Below are 23,059 nucleotides of genomic sequence, written 5' to 3'. Positions count from 1 at the left end.
CTGATTGATGACGGAAGACTGTCTTGGCCGTCCCATCCTGGTCTGCAGGGGCCAGCTTAGGGACCCAAGCTTAAGTCAGCATTCTCTGGATGCCCATTACTGGGGAAGAACTTCTAGCCTGTGGCTGGACCAGGGGCTCCCTTTCTTTCTCATGGGTTAGATGATCACCACTGAGAGCCAGCTTGCGGCTATGAAGCCACCAGCTTATGAAGCTGACACTGTAGATGCAGATAAGAGTGATGGAATGATGGCTTCATCAGACCAACCACCAGCCCTGGGAGCTGCCCTGTTCTGGGCTTCATGAGATACACTGCTGTACTGTTAGGCCAGTTAGTGTGAGGTTCTGTGTTACTTCCAACTATACATTTTGTTTTGTTCTTGTTTGTTTGTTTGTTTTTGTGGGGGTTTTTTTGAGAAAGGGTGTCACTCTGTCACCCAGGCTGAAGTGCAGTGGTGCGATCACGGTTCACTGCAGCCTCAAACTCCTGGGCTCAAGCCACCCTGCCACCTCAGCCTCCCAAGTAGATGGAAATATGGAAGTGCGCCACCACACCCAGCTAATTTTTTTATTTTTTGTAGAGATGCGGTCTTGCCCACATGCCGTTCTCAAACTCCTGGGCTCAAGCTATTTGCCTGCCTAGCTTCCCTAAGTACTGGGATTACGAGCCAGCACACCTGGCCACCTGCAGCTCTAAGTATGCCACCTCACACACACAGCAGGCTTGCCCTCAAGGGACACCTACACTTTTATCTGCCCTGCATCCTACCCCACATTTTTTCTAGAACCCACTATTGCTACTCCCACGTGGTTCTCCCAGTTAGCCCTGTTCTGGTGGAGTCCTGCCCTCCTGGCATAGCTAATTGGTCCAGTATGATAATCTGACTTATAATTGACCAATCAAAGTCTTCTTCTAGGTATCTGCACTTAGATCCACTGAAGTAGACCAGGAAAGAGCAGTTCGGATGGGAGTCTGAGCATTCTGACCACGTGAGCACCTGGTTCCAGCTGTTCCTGAAGGCCACCTGCACGCCTGTCCTTCCAGTAGTTTGGCAGTTCAAACTTTCTTTGTATTCCCTGAGATAGCACAGCTCCCTTTCCCTACAAGGTCCAAATTGGATTACCATCATTTGCCATCTGGTTTAGGGGGCATCTGCTGTTTTTCCTACCCATGTTGTAATGATTCCTGCATGCTTTTTACCAGGAGAGCCTCTTTCTTCTCTGTCTGCGTAGTTCCTTTGCAGCTGACCCACATCTGGGCTCCATGCTGGGACACATGACTCAGATCTAGCCAGTCAGAGTGCCGTGTCCCTCCAACTCCAGTCATTGGTTCAGGAGGGAACTTCTGTATGCCTCAGTTCCTTCATCTGTAAAATGGGGGTAATGGACAGGCGTGGTGGCTCATGCCTATAATCCCAGCACTTTGGCAGGCTGAAGCAGATGGATCACTTGAAGTCAGGAGTTCAAGACTAACCTGGTCAACATGGTAAAGCCCTATCTCTACTAAAAATATAAAAATTAGCCGGGCGTGGTGGCATGCACCTGTAATACCAGCTGCTTGGGAGGCTGAGGCAGGAGAATCGCTTGAACCTGGGAGGCGGAGGTTGCAGTGAGCCAAGATAGCACCACTGCACTCCAGCCAAGGTGACAGAGTGAGACTCTGTCTCGAAAAATAAAAAAAATAAAATGGGGGTAATAACACCTGTCTTGCAGTGTTGTGGTGATATGAGCATTCAGTTGCACAGCAATGTAAGGAGCTTATGATTAGCACATAGTAAGAGCTCAAGTCATTTGTACTATTACAGTTTTTTTTAGAAGAACATAATGGGGATATATCCAATGGGGAATGGAAATACAGCCCAGGGGCTCTTGTCGAGGTCAAGGCTAGAGATAGAGTCAACAGGGAGAAATGAAATTGTGAGGGCACATATGATTTCTGAAAGCAAAAGTAGCGAATAGAAGATGGAACTAGGAACATCCCCATGGCTTGCCTTCCAGGTCACACTAGTCATGTGGTCCCCCAAGACCCACACTTTAGAGAAAGAACTACAGACCAGGCATGGGCAGTCAGACATGGACCCATGACCCAGGTCTACTGAATAAGACTCAGCCTCAGGACTTTTGCAGGAACTACTGGGAAAGAGAAATTCGCCCTTCCTTCTTTCCTTCCTTCCTTCCTTCCTTCCTTTCTTTCTTCCTTCCTTCCTTCCTTCCTTCCTTCCTTCCTTCCTTCCTTCCTTCCTTCCTTCCTTCCTTCCTTCCTTCCTCCCTTCCTCCTTCCTCCCTTCCTTTCTCTTTCTTTCTCTTTCTCTCTTTCTCTCTTTCTTTCTTTTTCTTTCTGAGACTGGGTCTCACCCTGTCACCCAGGCTGCAGCACAGTGATGTCATCAAAGCTCACTGCAACCTCCACCTCCTGGGCTCAAGCGATCTTCCCACCTTAGCTTCCTGAGTAGCTGGGACTACAGACATGCACCACCATGCCCAGCTTATTTTTATATTTTTGTAGAGATGGGGTTTCACCATGTTGTGCCAGCAGGTCTCGAACTCCTAAGCTCAAGTGAACATCTTCCCTCGGCCTCCCAAAGTGGTGGGACTGCAGGCATGCACCACCACGCCCAGCCCTAGAAGCCTTTTATTTCTACCAGGTTTGAGGCTAGAAGGATGTAAAGATGGAATTGACTGAATCACCAGATGGCAACAGCCTTCCTGAGAGTGAACCCAGTGCCAAGGGAGGCAGAGCCAAGAGCTGGAGGAAGAGTGCGTCCTGATGACATTGTTTGAGCCCCCTGGATCCAGCCATGCCTGAAGCTGCCAGTCCTTTGTTCTTTCAATCACATGAACCAATTAATTCTTTGTCTTTGCCCATGCCAGTTCGAGGAGAATTTCCATCACAACCAGGAGTCCTTATCTTCAGCTTTTCTGTTCTCCGAAGCTGTCGAACATGTCCTTTTCTAGCTCTCTGCCTTTGCACAAGTTGTTCCTTCCACCTGGAATGTCCCAGGGACGTCCAAGAAATACTATTTATCAAATAAAACAGATAAACAGTAAATTCTGAGCCCCTACCTGCTCCCTGACGAAGAACCCAGATGCTGAAACACCCACTCTCACTCCTAGCACAACATTGCTTTTAGAGTCTCAGAGAACTTTTCTTCTTCCTCCCTTTTTTTCTTTTCTTTTATTTTTCCCCCCTACCAAAATATCACATCTCCTGGGCAATTCCTTGGATTTTTGTAAGAGAATAATGTGCTCTTGGCAGCCTGGATGCTGTTAAAACACCCCCTGGCACCGCACACTCACAGCCTCCGAGCCCTTCGCTGGCCCAAGGCCCACCAGGCAGCGGGGAGCAAAGCAGGAAATTCAGGGAGCGCTGAGCCTGCAGGAGGGTGGCTGACACCCAGGAGATTTCATCCCCAACCCAACAGTCTTTACCTCGGAGCTGCTGATGCTCCTCTCACTGGGTTTCCAGCCCCTGCTGGTTCTGGCAAGGACTGCTGCTCATCATGGCACTGCTCACTGACTCAGCTGCCTCCCCCGCGCAGCCCCCACACCACAGGGGGTGCGGTCAACCCTGCCCACGTGGGCCCCGGGCCAGGACGCTGCCCCCACACCTCCCCTCACAGCAGGGCCCAGCTCTGCTCTTTCAGAAGTGATGGGAGATAGGCCAGAGCTCGGAGGTGGCGATGCTCCGGAAGTAACTTAACCATGGGGAAACAGGCATGGGTACCCCGATGCCTGGCAGGGTTGTGGGTGCTTTATTTATTTATTTATTTATGACAGACTGTCACTCTGTCACCCAGGCTGGAGTGCAGTGACACTACCTCGGCTCACTGCAACCTCCACCTCCCAGGTTCAAGTAATTCTCCTGCGTCAGCCTCCCGAGTAGCTGGGATTGCAGGCAACCGCCACCGTGCCCAGCTAATTTTTGTATTTTTGGTAGAGATTGGGTTTCACCATGTTGGTCAGGCTTGTCTCGAACTCCTGACCTCAAATGATCCACCCGCCTTGGCCTTCCAAAGTGCTGGGATTACAGGCCTGAGTTGCACCCGGCTGGATTGTGCTTAGACAGATAGATAGATATAGATATAGATATAGATATAGATATAGATATAGATATAGATATAGATATACAGATTTTTTTTTTGAGATAGGATCTTGCCCTTTGTCCAGGCTGGAGTGCAGTATGATCATAGCTCACTACAGCCACTAACTCCTGGGTTCCTGGGTTCAGGCCATCTTCCTGCCTCAGCCTCCATAGTAGTTGTGACTAAAGATAAGTGCCACCATGCCCAACTAATTTATTTATTTTTGTAGAGACAGGGTCTCACTATGTTGCTCAGGCTGGTCTCGAACTCTCAGCCTCAAGAGATCCTCCCGCCTCGGCCTCCCAAGGCCTCCCAGGTGTGCCTGGCCGAGTTGTGCTTTTCCAGCTAGATTGCTAGATTTATTTCCTTATCTTCTTACTGGGCTTGGGAGTATCTGTCTGTGAGTTTCAGCCCACTCCAGCCAAGGAAATTAATAACCATAATGATTGTTCTTGTTATAATTGTCACAATAAGGGCTGATAGTTATAAGGTCTTTATTATGCGCCAAGTCAAAAAGAAGGATGTTGGTGTCCCGCCCAGTCTCCTAGGCTCTCTTTTTAGAGTTTCTGTCTTTAGAGGATTGTCTTTGGGCAACCAGAGCCAAGTTTTTCTATCTTTGTTCAGAAAATGACGGGGAACTTACATTTCCCTCTTAGGTGCCATCAACACATGACTGACCAGCAGGGTCCTGTCCTGTGGCTCTGGCTAGGACAACGCTGAGCTGTGACCCACACTGCAAAGCCCCCGTGGGGTCAGACTGGACTGACACCATCCCTTGCTTTCCTTTCTCCCTTCCCTGTCCTGCAGCTTCAGTTCCCTTACCAGTCTCCCCAGGGAGCATTTCCTTCACCAATGACTTTGCACCCAAATACTCATCTTACACTGTGCCTCTAGATAATCCGATCTCAGACACAAAAATTCATGTGGATTGTATCCCCAAATCTTCCTAACAGCCCTGCAAGGTAGCAATGCATCACCCATTTTGCAGACAAGAAAACTCAGCTTCTGAGGGATTAAGCAACTGCTCTACACACCTAGGTAGTGACATAGTCTGGATTCAAACTCACACCTCTGTGACTCCAGGAACCATGGTCAGCAAGGAGGCTGTCATCAGGACAGAGTGGCCACTTGGAAACCATATTCTCCCGCTCTTAGCAGATTGCTGCGGCCGGTCTGGCTGTGGGCCGTAGGATTCCCTAGTCAAGGCTTCCATTCAAGATATTCTCTGGAGTCCCAAGCAATTCTGGAACCAGGTGTCCAGAAAAGGGTGGCCACTGAGTGGGATGGAGTGGCCCTTCGGTTCTCAGGGATCCTGTACCAGCCAGCCACCTGGTGTGATGGAGAAGGAGGCTACAGGGTAGAGAAGGCAATCTGGAGGATTCTTGGAAGCCAGGCTGGGGAAACGGGACTTGACCTGCGTTCAGGGGCAGGTGAGGGGCTTAGCCAGGGAGCCCTGTATGCTGAGAAGAGAGTGAAGAATGGATGGACAGGATGGAAAGAGCTCCTGGGGACTTCCGCTGCACTCCATGAGAGAGATGATGGTGACCCGGACTGTGGCCACAATGGGAATGAGGACAAGTAGGTAAACTGATAACCCCTGAGGGTTGGACTCAGTGGGCTGTGCACCTATGAACTTGGTGGCAAAGGAGAGGGAGGAGGCCACACTGCTGCCATGTTCCTGGCTTGGACACCTGAGCAGATGATGGCGTTCCTCACTGAGCATGGAACACTGCTAAGGCAGGAGGACAATGACATGCAGAGCCTACATGAGCCGTGGAACATCCAGCAGGGATGTCCATGAGTTGGAGCTCAGACAGGTGTGGGACACTGGCAAGACTCAGCACTCCCTGTGTATCTGCTGTGATTGTCAGAAGGTAGTTGGAGCCAACAGGATGCCTCTGAACCCACGTGGGAGGCGGGATTCCAGGGGACATCAATACTTAAGGGGAGGGAGCAGTGGTGGGGGCTGTGAAGGTGCGGCAGGCACAGCCAGTGCCCCCAGCCTGCCCATGGCCCTTGGGGGCATATTTCCACCTGCTGGCCCCTGTGTCTCTGCCTGGGGGCTTGCCCTGGCCACCAGAGCCCACCTCCACCCAGCTTTGAGACAGGCTGGACGTGCCGGGGGATGTACACCAACCTGCCCCCATCCCCAGCAGCAGCCCTCCCCGAGTGCTGAGTGCCAGCTGGCGAATAAGTCCCAGAAGCTGGGTGCCACTGGGGGCTGTGAGCTACACATTCCTGTTTCCCACCAGGGGACAAGTGCTTTAAGGCGGTGTTGAGTCACAACGTTAAATTGTCTAAACCAAAGAGTGAAAAAGTGATTCTCTTTCCCCTGATTTTTAACGTTCTTATTACCTCAATCAAAAGAATCTCTGTGTGGTGCTAATAGGTCCTTAACACCTTTCTAACACTTGTCAATTTTTTTAAAGCAGACGCAAGGCTGGCCTCAGGCTCAGAGACTTCCATAGTTTCTAGCCAGATTGAGTAACATTTTTTATTATTTGTTATTATTAATTGTTTATTTTTGAGACAAAGTCTTGCTTTATCACCCAGGCTGGAGTGCATGGTGCAGTGGCTGGATCATGGCTCACTGCAGCCTTAACCTCCTGGGCACCAGTGATTCTACTGCTTTGGCTTCCCAAGTAGCTGGAACTACAGGCACTCACCACCACACCCCACTAATTTTTAATTTTTGTTTTTTAGAGACAGGGTGTCACTATGTTGCTCAGGCTGGTCTGAAACGCCTGGGCTCGAGCCATCCTCCTGCCTCAGCCTCCCAAAGCTCTGGAATTATAAGCATGAGCCACCGTGCCTGGCCTCAGATTCTCTTAACCCTTCTCACTCCACTGTAAGGAGTTTCTTTCATTAAAGTGTCTTCACTTGAACTATTTGGGGGATTCTGTTTTCTGCAGGGACCCTCAGTGACAGATTTTTTTTTTTTTTTTTTTTTATGCAAGGGACTCTGATTTCCAGTGAGAATGGTGGTCTAAGCCAGTGGTCTAAGCACACACTGAGGGCCCGACCAGCAGCACCAGGCTCACCTGGGCACTTGTAGTACAAATTCTCAGGCCCCAGCCCAGACCTGTGGAATCAGAAACTCTGAGAGTAGGACTCATTCTGTGTTTGAATGGACCCTCCAGGTGATGTTGATATGCAATCCAATTTGAGAACCAGGAATCTAAAGTCCCGTTTTTAAATGTACATGTAGAAAATGAGGCCGAATGCAGTGGCTCAAGCCTCTAATCCCAGAGGCCAAGGTGGGAGGATCGCTTGAGCCCAGGAGATCGAGACCAGCCTGGGCAAAATAGCGAGATCTCATCTCTACAAAAATTTTAAAAACTAGCCAGGCATGGTGGCGCGTGCCTGTAGCCCCAGCTACTTGAGAGGTTGAGGTGGGAGGGATCACTGGAGCCCAGGAGATTGTGGCTGCAGTGAGCTACGATCCTGTCACTGCACTCTAGCCTAGATAACAGAAGCGTGACCCTGTCTCAAAAATAAAAAATAAAAAAATGAGTCACCTTGGTTGGGCTTGGTGGCTCACGCCTGTAATCCCAGCACTTTAGGAGGCCGAGGCAGGCAGATGACCTGAGGTCAGGAGTTTGAGACCAGCCTGGTCAACATGGTGAAACCCCGTTTCTACTAAAAATACAGAAATTAGCCGGGTGTGGTGGTGGGCACCTGTAATCCCAGCTACTTGGGAAGCTAAGGCAGGAGAATCACTTGAATCCGGGAGGTGGAGGTTGCAGTGAGCCGAGATCGTGCCATTGCACTCCAGCCTGAGTGACAGAGGGAGACTCGGTCTCAAAAAAAAAAAAAAAAAAAAAAAGTCACCTTCAGGAAAAACTAAGTCAATGCTAGAAAACAAAAGTAGGTGTTGGCGTCAGGCAAATAAAAGGCAGTATGGGCATAATTAAACAATCGGGAACCGATGCAGAATGCCTGGGCTGTGATGAACGCTCACTTTTCTTCTTAGTGCTATGGAATGCAAGCTCGCGGAAGGACAGGAAGTCAGAACAGACAGCCTCCCAGCAGGCCCGGCAACGCCTTGCCTTGGTGACTCCAGGAAAGGCTCCATAATGGTGGGGATGATGGTCCCAAGTCTCCGAAACTTGCACTAATGGTTCAATTTGCGGCAGAGAACAGGTGACCTTCAGGGGGCAGAAGGAATGAGATGATTTCTCATCAGGTGCGGAGCCGGGAGGTGACAGCCGATCCTGTTAGCTGCACTTTTTGCCTTTTTAAAAAACAGCTTTGTGACGCCAACTCTGACCCTTCATTGCTGGGACTGATGGGTTTGCAGGAATGATTTCCCGTTCGTCCTGGATCCCTCCCTTACTGAGAGAGCTTCCAGGGCCAGATCCTTGACTGAGTGAAAAAAGATGGGTGGGAACTATGTCTCGGCTGCGTGACCTTGAGTGGTCCTCTGTCCGTGGGGTTCCTCGTTCCTAAAATGGGCATAATTGACTTGTTGGATGCAGTCAACGAGACAATACCTGTCAACCACACAAGCCCGACCTTTGGAAAGAGTTGAAGAAAGTTAAGTATGACTATTTATCGCTAATAAGTGTCATTATTCACAATTATAATAATTTTTCCTTTTCCTTTTTATTTTTTTAGAGACAAGGTATCAGTCTGTCACCCAGGCTGCAGTGCACTGGCTCAATCAAGGCTCACTGCAGCTTCAACCCAGGCTCAAGAGATTCTTCGGAGCCGGGCGCAGTGGCTCAAGCCTGTAATCCCAGCACTTTGGGAGGCCGAGACGGGCGGATCACTAGGTCAGGAGATCGAGACCATCCTGGCTAACATGGTGAAACCCTGTCTCTACTGAAAAATACAAAAAACTAGCTGGGCGAGGTGGCGGGCGCCTGTAGTCCCAGCTACTCAGGGGGCTGAGGCAGGAGAATGGCATAAACCCGGGAGGCGGAGCTTGCAGTGAGCAGAGATCACGCCACTGCACTCCAGCCTGGGCAACAGAGCGAGACTCCATCTCAAAAAAAAAAAAAAAAAGAGAGATTCTTCAGTCTCAGCCTCCTAAGTAGCTGGGACTACAGACGTGCACCACCATGCCCAGCTAATTTTTCATTTTCATTTTTTATTAAGAGACAGGGTCTCACTCTGTCTCCCAGGCTAGAGTGAAGTGGCACAATCATGGTTCACTGCAGCCTCGAACTCCTGGCCTCAAGCGATCCTCCCACTTCAGCCTCCCAAGTAGCTGGAACTACAGGTATGCACCACTACATGCAGCTAATTTTCCTAATTTTTCTAGAGACAGGGTCGCACTCTGTTGCCCAGGCTGGTCTCAAACTCCTGGCTTCAAGTGATCCTCCAGCCCTGACTTCCCAAAGTGCAGGGATTATGGACATGAGCCACCATCCCTGGCCAGCAATTGTAGTAAGAGGTGGTAAGGCACCGAGAAAAATTGAGGACCTGAATCAGCCTGCCTGGGTTACCTTAGCTCCATCAATAACTAGCTGTGAGACTGGGAAAAGGATACATGGCCACTGAACCTCAGTCTTCTCATCTGCAAATTGGGCATACGTGAAGCAGCCAGCCAATGGACTGTTGTGAGGATTAAGTGAATTAATTGATGAGTAAGTGCTTAGGACAACACCTGTCCTGTCTAAAGTGCTCATTAGCTGTTCCTGTTGTTATTCCTAAAGTAAAGTAGCCAAGGAGAATTAGCAAGCCTAGAACAAGTGCATTTTCAGCCACTGGACAAATAAAACCTTTATGGGGATCAGAGGGGAATTGTTGCAAAGTCATATGAAGTCTCAAGACGCAATGGCCTTTCAAGAGAAAACACTTTTTTTCTCAAAAAATCCATCAGTTTAATACATCAAATCAATAAGACACAGCGCAGTGGCCGCTGGCTGTGAGATGGGTGACGGGCCCCCTGATACCGAGCATGTTGAATCATGTAGATGATGTGGACTGGGACCTCGGGGGCTGGCAACGTCTCTGTGGCAGCTGCTGTTTGCAAAATGTCAATATGGGAAGCTCAGAGGCAGGGATGTACCGGGGCTGGGAGAAAAAGGCCAGAGGCCATGGAGAGCCGTAGGGAGGGACTTCAGGAGTCACTGAGCCCCCAGCCCTTGTTCTACAGATGAGAAATCTCAGATGCAAAGAGGAGCCAGGACTTTCCCATGTCACAGAGTAAGTCAGGAGCAGAGGCGGGTGGGAGGCACTCTTCCACCTCCCAGGCTGTTTCCTGTTGTGTGCCTGGGGGCTGCATTGGCTCTATCTGAGGCAGGAAGATTGAGGTTTGAGGGGGAAAGGGCTGTCTGGAAGAGAGAACTACAGTGAGACCAACAGATGGTGGCTCCACCATGTGTCAGCAGCCCCGAGTTTAAACCCTGATGCTGCAAACCTCAGGAAGGTCCCTTTGCTGCTGTGAGCCTCAGTTTCCCTCTCGGCAGAGTGAGTAGATTCTCAAACGAGTTGCCAACAGGCTGAATCCAGCCCACAGAAATGTCTTGTTTGGCCCACACAGTATTTTAAAAATATCTGAATTCATTATCAACATTTAAAAATAGGAGGCTTCACATTAAAAAAAAAATTCAGATTTCTGGATTCGTTTGCAAAATGGGCAAATGCACAATACTGGACCTGCATCATCACGTGATGATGACTGTGGGGCTGAGCTGGGGCTGCCCTCTTCAGACAGGGGCACAGACCCCACCCAGTGCCCCTCAACCCTTCATGGGTCCTGCCAGGCTCCCAAGAGCATTTGAGTTTCCAGCCTCGTCTCCCTATATGACGATATCTAAGTCATTTCTATCCCTGACACAGCAGCCGTGCAACATTTTAAGACCCTGTATGGACCCCTGATATCTACAGATAGGGGTGAAATGCCCTGCAGACGCTCGGTTATCCAGCTTTCCCAGGGTCCAGAGTTCTAACAAACACCATGCCAGCCCATAACTCAATGTTCAGAGTTAGAGAAAAAGGAAAGACGTTCAACTCAGATGCCCGAATTGACTTTCTAAGCCAAGGGCATGGATCTGACAGCTGTTCCCAAAAGTTCTCTCGTCCAGCCAGCCCCACATCCTTTCCGCAAAGGCCCAGAGCGGGCGAGTGAGTTGCCCAAGGTCACTTGGAATCTTCCTTTAATGAGTCCGGAAAGCTTTTATGCTTTGACTGCAGGTCATCGTAGAGACCCTCAGTGACTGCTTTAGTGGGATGGGCAAAAAGGTCGGGCAACAGAGCACGTGGGGATGGGATGCCATTCCGATGCCAATTGGCATGCTACCTTGGAAACGCGGGGCCCAGAGATGACTGTTTTCTACGTAACCATCTCGTCTAGAGTCTCACTCCTCAAAGGGAGGTCTACAAACCAGCAGCGTCAGCATTCCCTAGGACCCTGGAGAAAATATAGAATCTCCGGCCCCTCCCAGACCTACTGACTGAAGACCTGCATTGTCACCAGGTCCCTAGCTGACTCCAAAGCATGTAGGAGGGTGAGGAGCACTGGCCTAGAGGGTCACTCCAATGGGTGGGGCATGCTGGAGGCGCGCGGGGAATGGGATGTTCAGCCTGCAGCTGTCCTTCCTTCCGGCGGGTGCTGAGGGTGGAGATGGGCAGGACTGCTTGGGATCCATGTGTCAAAGGCATTGAATGCTGCAGTAAGACATTTGAATGTGATGACTGTCTAAGCCCCTGGGGTTGGCTGAATAAGGGCTCTCAAAGGTGTCCCCATCCTAATTCCTGGAGCCTGAGAATATGTTACCTTGCATGGCACAAGGGACTTCGTACACGTGATTAAGATCTTGAGATGGAAGGATAAATAGCTAATGCACGTGGGCCTGAATACCTGGGTGATGGGTTGATGGGTGCAGCAAACCACCACAGCACGCGTTTACCTATGTAACAAACCTGCACATCCTGCACATGGATACTGGAACTTAAAATTAAATTAAATTAAATTTGTTTACAAAGACAAAGGTTGAAGGCATAAAAAAAAAAGATTTTGAGATGGGCATATTATCCTGACATCTGGGTTGGCCCAGTGTAATCACAAGGGTCATTATGACAGGGAGATAGAAGGGTCCGAGACAGAGAAGGAGATGCCATGGCAAAAGCAGGGGTTGCAGTGATGTGGGGTCATGAGCCAAGGAATGCAGACGGCTTCTAGAAGACAGAAAGGGCAAGGAGACAAGTTCTCCCCTTGAACCTCCAGAAAGAAACACAGTCCGGCTGACACTTCGGTTTTTTGCTGTTGTTTTGTTTTGTTTGAGACCGACTCTCACTCTGCTGCCCAGGCTGGAGTGCAGTGGCAAGATCTCAGCTCACTACAACCTCCGCTACCTAGGCTGGAGCAATTCTCCTGCCTCACCCTCCCGAGTAGGTGGGATAACAGGCATATACCATCACGCCTGGCTAATTTTTGTATTTTTAGTAGAGATGGGGTTTCACCATGTTGGCCAGGCTGGTCTCAAACTCCTGACCTCAGGTGATCCACCCACCTCAGCCTCCCAAAGTGCTGGGATAACAGGCGTGAGCCACCATGCTCAGTCAACACTGATTTTTAAGTCTCATTTTGGAATTCCGACCTCGAGAACTGTGAGATAAATCCATATTGTTTCAAGGCACTAAATTCTAAATTTGTGGAAATTTGTTACATTAGCAAGAGGAAACTAATACGCCTCCTTTTTTTCTTCTTCCTTTTTGAGACAGGGTCTCATGCTGTCACCCAGGCTGGAGTGCAGTGGTGGAATCATAGCTCACTGCAGCCTCCAACTGCTGGGCTCAAGTGATCTTCCCACCTCGGCCTCCCAAGTCTCTGGGACCACGTGCTATTGTGTCTGGCTAATTTTTTAAATTTTTTTTAAAGATGAGGTCTCACCCTGTTGCCCAGGGTGGTCTCAAACTCCTGGCCTCAAGTAATCCTCCCCCGTTGACCTCCCAAAGTTTTGGGATTACAGGCGTGAGTTACCAATGCCCAGCCAACTTCCTTTCTTTGTTCAAAATCACCTCCTCCCCGAACCACGCTAGCTCCCACTGTGGCCCCCAGATCAACCTCAGCAAAGAAGGAAGCTTCTCTACCACCTCTACAGAGATACCTCGCTGTGGTGGGGTGAGCCTGGACTTGAGGTCAAGCAGGCACGGATTTGACCTTGGCCTTTTCCTAACCTCTCTGAGCCTCAGTTTCTTTGGCTGTAAAACAGAGTCAACACTACCAATCTCACAGGATTTTCTGGGCAACTTTAATGAGGGAATGGCTGCAAAGCCCCCATCTAGTTCTTGGAGCATTCTAGGTCCTCTGTAAATGGCAGCCTATGAAGCTGATGGGCTGGGCACAGAGACACAAGTCCTTTCTCCTCCACACTCAACAACTGAACAAACTGGTTTATCATTGGAAGGGATTTTGACAATGCCTCTGGCCCCTAGAGTTCCACAAGACTCCAGGCCTTGTCAGTTCAGAGACGTCTCTGGCAGACGTGCCCTTTAGAAATGGCTCTATTGGAATCTGGGGACAGTCGCGGAGCCTGTGAGATGTGTCATGGTGACCTTGGCCTTCAGAATCAGACGACAATTATTTTTCTTTCCCTTCAGGATTCAGCAGCTGACTTTGAAAACAAGCGCTGGCCCACACAGGCTGCAGGCCTGGAGATGGGTAGTAGGAACCTGGTGGGAAGAACTTTGAAGTCCAAGGTCGAGTTCTGGCCCCAAAGGCCCCGCCCACCCTCCCACCCACCCGCTGGCAGGTCATCTTGGGCAAGTCCTCTCATCTCTCCAGGCCTCTTTTTTCCCATCTCTAAAAGGGAGCTGCTGTGAAGGCAGAAGGACGAAAAAGGGGAAGGGAGAAGTCACCAACTGGCTTGAAGACAGGTTTTTGAGATGTTTTGTTTTGTTTTCTCTTTGTTTTGTTCCCTCCCCTGTCCTCTTCCTCCTCATCTCCCTCCTCCTTTTCCTCCTCCTCTTTTTTCTCCCCTCTCTGTTTCTCTCTCTTTCCACTTGACGTGATCTCTGTCTCTCTCTTCTCCCTCTCTGCCCGTCTCTCTCTCTCTGGGTGTGTGTGTGTGTTTCTCTGTCTCTCTTTCTCTCTTGGTACATGTGATATTTCTAAAAATTTGAATTAGCTGTCATGCCAATATTTAAAAATGGGAAAATCATATGAGAATCTAGATTCTTTTGAAAAGATGGAAGACCAGGATCTTATTCCCACATGGAAATCGTGGCTGGGCAGAGTGGCTGCTGGTCCCTTTACCGAGGGCAGGTGCTGTCTAGTTCACTGCAGTCCTCACCCCTCCCTATTGTTTGACACCACAAAGGCTGAGGGCTACAGCCCAGGGAACCAGCTCAGAGTGCAGGCAGTGAGAGGGAAGAAAGAGTGTGCAGTCAGGGAGGACAGAGATGGGCAGGGCTCAGGGAGGAGGCTGCCATTTGAGGCCAGGAAAGGCCCTCCATGGGAAGGACCTCCAGACATCTGCTGGTTCCCACTCCAGCTGTCACCTGCTGCCACCCTTGAAAACACATCTGTGAATATGATCTGGAGTTGGTCAGTCCGGAACATAGCGGAGAAAAGCAGGAAAGCATTTACTTGCTGCGAGCTGGCAGTGTAGCCGAGTGTTTAAAGGTGTGGCCTGGGGAGCCAGGTCTCCTGTAGGCAAACCCCAGCTGTGCTAGGGACTTTCTGTGTGGCCTCGGACAAGTTACTTCGCCTCTTTGAACCTCCGTTTCCTTACCTGCCTCCCAGGTGAGTCATTACATGAAACAGGTAAAGAGGCATCGCTGGCCAGGCATAGCAGTTCACGTCTGTAATCCTGGCATTTTAGGAGGCTAAGGTGAGAGGATCACCTGAGCCCAGGAGTTCAAGGCCAGCCTGGGCAACACAGTGTCTCTACAAAAATTTAAAAAATTAGCCAAGTGTGGTGCCACGCACCTGTGGTGGTAGCCACTCAGGAGGCTGAAGCAGGAGAATTGCTTGAGCTAGGGAGGTTGAGGCTACTGAGCTATGACTGTACCACTGCACTCCAGCCAGGGTGACAGAGGGAGACCCTTGCTCAAAAACATAAATAAATAACAAGAAGATACGTGTAAAGAGGCATAACCCAGGGTTCACTCCCGATAGACCTCAATACATGCTAGCTGTCCCCATTTTAACAGAGGAGAACAGATTCTGTCTTGCAAAGAATAAAGAAAAAATTCTCAGCTGCCTCAAGCCTAACAGAGCCAGACTGAGTGGGTGGTGGGGAGGTATTGTCCAACTGGGTGATGTGGATTCCACGTTTGCCCAGGATCTCAAGACCAGGCAGGCTTTAGTCTCTGCTCCTTGCCTCTCTGCACCTCCGTTGCTGAATCCGGGGTCCCCTGTGGCCTGATGGTACTCCGACTCAGTCTCCCCATCCCGAGCACTAATGTAATTGTCCTTCCTCCTCAATCCCACCTGAAAAATAGCAGTGACTGCACAAACCCAGACGCTGTGTCCTGGGAATGCAGACAGAACAGGACTTGGATCCAGTCCTCTGGGAACCCCAAATTGAACCTGCGAGTGAGACACACACCCAGTGACAACCACACTCTACAGCATCCACGGAGGGTGCTGGCACCCTTTTGAGCTGGCACCTTTTTGACAAATAGAAACTCAATTCATCTCCACAACCACCCTATGACTTGGGCGCTATTACTGTCTCCACATCGTGGAGGTGAGGAAACTGAGGCAGGTGAAGAGGTCAAGTCCCCATCCCAGGGCCATAATGGGCAAGTAAGTGGCAGAGCTGGGATTCAAAGCCTGGTCAGCCCATCTCCCATGGCAAGAGAGGCCCAGCTGGTCTCAGAGCACCTCCCTGATGCCTGCTTGGGGGGCCTGGCCCTGGCTGGTTCTTTCCAAGCATTTGAGGTAGAGGCTACCAGGCTCCATCTTCCAGGTAACGACACTGAGGCAGACAGAGGGAAAGAGATTCACCCAAGATCTCGCAGCATTGGCAGGGGGAGTTAGAAATGGTGCCTAGGTCTATCTGAGCCTCCCTCTCCAGCTTTGCACATTTTCCAGCCCACAGACCCCTTTGGCATCTGGTGAAGCCTCATGGACCCTTACTTAGAATGATGTTTTTCAACACATAAAACAAATACACGCAGAATTGCAAAGAAAACCAATTATATTGGAATGGAATTATCAAAACATTAAAAAAAAAAAAAAAAAAAAAAAAAACAGATACATAGGCCAGGCATGGTGGCTCATACTTGTAATCCCAGCACTTTGGGAGGCCGAGGTGGGTGGATCATCTGAGGTCAGGAGTTCAAGGCCAGCCTGGCCAAAATAGTGAAACGCTGTCTCCACTAAAAATACAAAACTTAGCCAGGCATGGTGGCGTGCTCCTGTAATCCCAACTACTCAGGTGGCTGAGGCAGGAGAATTCCTCAAACCTGGGAGTCGGAGGTTGCAGTGAGCCGAGATCGCACCACTGCACTCCAGCCTGGGTGACAGAGCGAGACGCTGTCTCAAGAAATAAATATTTAAAAATTAGATGTATAATATTAGTACACATACTTCTTGATTGACACGGGATATAACAAGATCTAGTGCACGTCTAATAACTACAGTAACTTCAAAGCAGTGAGGAGGGAAGCGGTATTTCAAAATATCTGCAACACCTGTAATGTGTGATGGAAAAAATCTGTGATTTCGATTGGTGTCAAAGCCCCAGGTGCAGCTGGTCCACTGAGGTTTGTTGCTGCCACACGTCACAAAGGAAGATGCCAATGGCTAGTGACAGGCTAGTGAAAGTTAGCATGATCCTGCCACCTCGATTCTTAGATCCTGAATCCTGTCCACTGGCCACCTGGAAACATCCAGGTTAACCGTCTCTGCTATTGTTTCTTGGCTAAGGCCAAGTGAAGAATCTCTGCTACAGGAGTGGTTCTCAAGTTTGTGCATGCACGTTAAAATGCAGATTCCTGGGCTGGCCCCTATGGAATCTGATGCTGCAGGTTTGGGAAGAGGCTGGGATCTGCATTTCGAGCAAGTGCCCCAGATCGTTCGGATACACGGACCGTTTTATGAGAAAGAGGTACCTTTTAAAAATGTAAATACGATCGGGTCTCTCTCCTCCTGCAACCTTCTGGTGATGCCCCGCAGAGCTTGGGATAAACCCCAACTCCATGACTTGACATTTGCGTTTCTACCAGATTGTCAGGCCACTGCGTACCCTTTGTCATTCCCTGTCCCTCCACACTCCAGCCTCACGGGCAGCTCCCTTCCTCCAAAGCCACCTCAGGGCATTTGCACTTGCTGTGCCCTTGGCCCAGTGTTCTTCCCCCAGCGTCACTTGACTGGCCGCTTCCTAGCTCAGATGATCCCAACTCCTCCATTGAAAGCAGCCACCACTCCCGTCACGCACAGTCACTTTCAGTCCTTTCCCCTATTGTACTATCCCCTCTGCCCTCCTGGTTATTGGAAGTGGTGTTATTCATTGGTTTACTGAGGTCTGGTCTGGCAGGATGTTGTCTGTCTGTCCAGCACCCGCTCCTGGAACCACGTCTGGCTCTGGCATGGGTGGCGCTCAGCAAAGAATTCGCTAAATGATTGAGTGAAGAAATGCCACCAGCCAAGAGGAGAAGGAGACGGCCAGAGTTGTTCAGCAGCAGAGAGGCTGAGGGAAAAAACTGTTTCCAGCAGGAGGGAGCCACTGTCGTGAATACCACCAAAAGGTCAAGGGAAATGAAGACCGAGAGATGAGAAAAGGCCACGGGCTTTGGCGATTGGAACCCCTCTGGTGACATTTGCGGGGAGGGAAGGCGATTCTGCAGAGAGGCCGATGCCAAGGGGGAATCTGGCTTCAGGAGGTGGGGAAGGAGGGGGTGGTGAGGCTGGCGGCGCAGACCCCGTGGGTGCTGATGACGAGACAGGGGAGATTCGCCCAAGCTTCAGAGCACGGAGAGGGAGAAGGCAGGGGCCACTGGTGGGGGGGCTTTGGTCATCCGGATTCACTGACTCACTCATTAGCTCACTTTCAGCAGGGAGGGATGGAGGAGGGGACAAGAGCAGGGCTCTGGAGCCAGGTAGGGGTGGGTTCACATCCCACCTCCTCGGCTTATCAGCAGGGTGCCTTAGGCAAGTTATTTCAATCTGGCTGGGCCTTGGTTTTCTCGTCTGTAAAATGGAATGAAAACAATGTCCGCCTTAAGGGCTGCAGCGAAGATTTAGTGACACATGCGGGAACAGGACGGGGTACCCACAGAGTGCCCAGCGAGTGCCCAGCGGGTACCATCTTTTGTTTCCTGTTGCTGCTCAGTGTCGGGTGCCGTGTTGCAGCTGGGATGCGGCAGTGAAAGGCGGCTCTCAGCGTGAACCACAGAGACAAGGACACAGCCAGGCAAAGCAGTGATGGCCCACTGCCAGGCAAGTTGAGTGACCAGGGGCTGCAGGGATCCAGAAGGGACCAGCCTGGCTCAGGCACGGGAGTCCCAGGGGTTTCTGGAGGAGGAGCTGGAGGAGGTCTTGAAGGACAACGGGGAGTCCAGTAAGAAGAACCAGACCCAGGGAGCGGGAACCTGGAGCTGGATCCAGAGTCCAAACCCTGGTGGCTAGGAGCCCGCAGAAGAGGCCACTTGACCCCAAGGCAGTAGGGAGTTGTGGGAGACCTCCCACCAGGGAGCAACGTGGTCGGACCTGGGTACCCGGGATTCCCTCTGGTTGCCACACAGAGAGAGGGAAGCGGGCCTGGCATCAGTGCTGCCCCGTGGGGACACTTCTGCAGGGCTCCCTGGGAAGCAGGGGCAATCGCCCAAATGGTGGAAAGCACGGCCAAGACAGGGGAGAGGAGACAGACTGCCTGTGGGAGACAGAGTACAGTCACCCCCTGAGGACCCCGGGTCACTTTCCTCTGATGTGTGTCCCACAGGGACGAGTACTTAAGGGGGCTGCAGAACTCCCACCCACCTCCATCAACCTTTTCTCCCATCTCTCCACCAAGGCCCATTCTGAGTGCGTGGTGGAGGGGGCTCCAGGTGCTAAGATGTCCCTGGAGGAGAGTGGCCTCAAAGCTGCAATGAGCCACCAGGGACCAAATACTCCAGGGCAGGCCAGAAGTCAGGGGCTTGGCGGACAGAGTGCAGTATCCTGGTGCCCAGAATTGGAAGTCCCAGCCCCAGGAAGTCCCCCAGTCAAGACAGAGACCATCCCCAACCCCCGGCAAGGTCCTATGAAGATACTGAGGGTGGGCTCCGGCTGACTCGGCATTCACTCACCTGTCAGAGTCAGCGGCCACTTGTACAATGGCCTTTAACTCCCCCTCACCTTCGACCCCATCTTCTGCCCCCTTTCCCCTCACTCACCTCCCTCCAGGCCCCCTGGCCCCCTTGCTGTTCCCGAAATGCAATGCGGCAGGCACACTCTTGCCTCGGGGACTTTGCCCTTGCTGCTCCCTCTGCATGAAACGCTGTCCCCTGTGTCTCCCCACCCGCCCTAAGGTTTTGGAAGTTTTTTTTGTCACCCAGGCCAGAGTGCAGTGGCCTGAATAGTCCACTGTAACCTTGAATTCCTGGGCCCAAGCAATGCTCTCCCACCTCAGGCTCCCAAGTAGCTGGGACCACAGGTACACACCACCATGCCTAGCTAATTTTTAAATTTTTTGTAGAGATGGGGTTTTGCTATATTGTCCAAACTGGTCTTGAACTCCGGAGCGCAAGTGATCCTCCTGCCTCAGCCTCCCAAAGCGCTGGGATTAAGGGTGTCAGCCACCATGTCCAGTCTTCTAAGTTTGGCCTAAATGTCACTTCTCGGTGATGTCTTCCCTGACCCCACTATTTAAAATTGCCAATGCCCCTCCCCAATACCCCCTAGCCCTCCTTCCTTTTTCTTTTTTTCCCTAGCATGTATCACCATTCAGCAGCCAAAAGGATCTGTCCAGAATGTAAATCGAATCTCCCCTCCATAAAGCCCTCTAATGTTCCAATGGTGTCCCATCATACTCAAAGTGAAATCCAGGTTTCTTCCAGGACCCTAAGTGACCTGGTCCTTGCCCACCTCTCCAGCCTTATCTCCCTCCCCTTCCTCCCTGAGGCTCCTTTCCAGCCACAAAACTCATTCCCACCCCAGGGCCTTTGCACATGCTTTCCCCACCTCTGATGGAAACACGGTTACAAGTCGTCTCTCACTTTCCACCTTAAGGAAAGGTAAAAGCACAGTCATAAATGGGGGTGAATGCTCTGCTTCCATGTCAAGAAGAGGACAGAAAGTTGTGGCAGCTGCAGCCACCTGGAGGGGTCCCATTCAGGGAGGGTCACATCCCAGGAGAAGCCACAGCTGCAGCCGACAGGTGGGAATGTGCACTCGGGGTTGCCAGATCTTCCAGCTCTTCCAAAGAAGCCAGAAATCTTGGGTTTTACATGAGATCTCCTCATTTTGAAAAAATAATGAATTAAAATCTTTTCAAACACAATGGTGAGGCCTAGGACACGAGTTTCCAACCCTTCACAGAACTCAGAAACCCAATCATGATTGAGAGCATCCCACTGCATTTTTCCGTGCTACGAATTCACCCCAGAGAGGAAACAAGATTTGAACAAGGTCACACGGCTTCTAACAGAGCATGGTCTCCAACCCAGGACTCTGTTTCTTAACAGCGGACATTTCTTTAACTTCTACTGAGCACTCGGCTGGACCACATGAAGGAGAAAATGCTATTCACGTTCATGCCAGAATCTTTTGTTTGTTTGTTTGTTTTGTTTTTAAATGACAGGGTCTCACTCTGTTGCCCAGGCTGAACTGCAGTGGTACAATCATAGCTCACTGCAGCCTCCACCTCCTGGGCTCAAGTGATCCTCCCCCCTCAGCCTCCCAAGTAGCTGGGACCACAGGCATGTGCCATGATGCCTGGTGAATTTTATTTTTTTGTAGAGACAGGGTCTCATTCTGTTGCCCAGGCTCCTCTTGAACTCCTGGCCTCAAGCAATCCTCCCACAGCCTCCCAAAGTGCTGGGATTACAGACATGAGCCAGCATCTTTAAGACATGGACAGAATAATGAAAAAATATTTGTGGGTAGAAATCTTTTAAGGCTTATCTGCAAAGGTACATGAAGGGTCTATCCTAGCACGAAGAATGTACTTCTTCCATCTCAGCAGGGCATTCATCTTGGTGGCAGGGCGGGGCGGGGGACGCATGATGCATGATCCTGCCTGAGTCTATGGTGAGCTCAGAATCTCTATCTTATTACCCTGAAAGTAGACAGCATCTTTTCTCTTGCCACTACCCTTCCCCCACCTTCCCACTCCCACCCCCGCCTCACCACCTTGACCAAAAGGATCCTGGCTTTATCACTCTGGCAGAGGAGTCTAAAAATATCTAGACGCACCAACTTCAGGGGTTTATTCTCTCATCTGGGAGGCACCCACAAAGCTTTTGCCAATATAAATGGCATTTCCTTTGGTATTTTTAAAGATCAGAGAATCCACGGGAATATACAAGTTGGACAGGGCCTTTGAGATCACAGCTTCCAAATGCCTCCTGTTTCAGGTTTAAAAAAAAAAAAAAGTTTTTTAAGGAGGCTCAAAAGGTTAGGTTTCCACATAGCTCACAAAAGAAGAAACCAACCTAGTTGAAATCCTATGGAAAAAATTAATTCGACCTCACTCGTAATAAAATTTAAATTAAGGCACTCATGAGATAGAGCTTGTAGTCAGCATATTAAGCAAAATTTTTCAAATAAGAGCTTCTAGTAGAAGATAGTGATGGGAGGGTGGGTTTCCCTGGCGGAAACATTTACAGACTTCCCACTCAGAAGCCATGCAATCCCCTTAATTTGCCCAGGCTCCCTTGCTGTGTGACTAGTCCTGACCACCAGGCTCTGAAAAGCTGGAGTGTGACCTCCCTGGTTCTTACCTCCCACCGCTTTCCTGGGGGTCTAGGGCAGTGTTGAGATGTCAGTGTGTCCAGCAGCCTAGGTCCCTAGGAGACCAAGTTTGCTTCAGCCCGGGGCCCTCTGGGCCTCCTGCTCCCCCTGGAATGTTCTTTCCTCTTATTCTCACAGGGCTGATTCCTCGTCTCCACTCAGGTCTCAGTTCAAATGTCAGCTCCTCATCAAGAAACCAGAAAGATCCTAACCCATTCACCTCCTCAACCTTCTCTCCCCTGGCCGCGCCCCATTCTGACATCTTGTTTAATTGTCTCCCTAGCAGCGATCTCATTTTGAAATGATCATATCTTTGCCTCAGTTTACCTGTCTGTGAAACGGGCAGTCAGACTCAACTTGAAGGGCCATCCCCTCTGTGACGTGACTCCCGAGACCCTAATGGGTATCAACACCCCGTCTCACCACCTCCACTCCCCTTCCTGTGCCCTGGGCCAGCCCAGCATCCCTCTTGGAAATAGAACCCACTTTTCCTTCCAGAGACCTCCACTACCCCATTCTCAGCACTTGCAGTGTGGAGGACAGCCCAGCTGCCTCCAGCTGCTGGGTGAGTATCCTCAGAGTCCACTGTGATTAGTTCAGGGATGGGCACATGACTCAAGCTGGGCCAATCAGAGCCAGCCCTGGGAATTTGCAGAAGCATCTGTTGAAGAGGCGGTCCCTTTCCACTGGGAGTTGCTAAACTGGAGAAAGTGGAAACTGGAGCTGCCGGGAGCACCTTTGCCAGCACAGACCCCCTCAGAATGAAGTCCAGGAGAGCCGAGCAGAGAGAGAATGGCTGGCTCCTAAGAGCATTGTGGGAGCGCCTTGATCCAGCTGTGCCTGACTGTGATATGTCCCTGATACTTGAGTTATGGAGCCAGTAAACTCCTACTTTGGTTCAAGTTCGTTTGAAATGAGTTTTTTTTCTCTTGCAGCCAAAACAGCCTTTTGCCTTCCTTGACTGTCCCTGCAAGGATGTCTGTCCCAGCCCTGGAATGTTTGTTCATTTCTTAGTCTCCCTCTGGGGATATCAACTCCTTCATAGACAAGGCTCCCAGCATCGCTGCCCCTCGTCTGCCCTGTGCAGCCCTGGCCAAGTGATCAGAGGAGACAGAAAGCTCTGCGGCTCTGGGGTTTTAATTGGGG

General features: G+C 50.6%; 1 protein-coding gene across 3 annotated transcripts in view; it reads right to left on the bottom strand.

The window, feature by feature from the left end:
- The window catches only part of GSG1L (GSG1 like), a 272,422-nt gene that overhangs the window by 92,662 nt on the left and 156,701 nt on the right, over positions 1–23,059 (bottom strand). The gene's annotated exons all lie outside the window — the stretch shown is intronic.

Source organism: Macaca thibetana, chromosome 20 (assembly GCF_024542745.1).
Source record: "Macaca thibetana thibetana isolate TM-01 chromosome 20, ASM2454274v1, whole genome shotgun sequence".
Lineage (NCBI taxonomy): Eukaryota > Metazoa > Chordata > Mammalia > Primates > Cercopithecidae > Macaca > Macaca thibetana.
The sequence above is the reverse complement of the archived record's forward strand: the minus strand, read 5'-3'. Positions and strand labels throughout refer to the sequence as shown.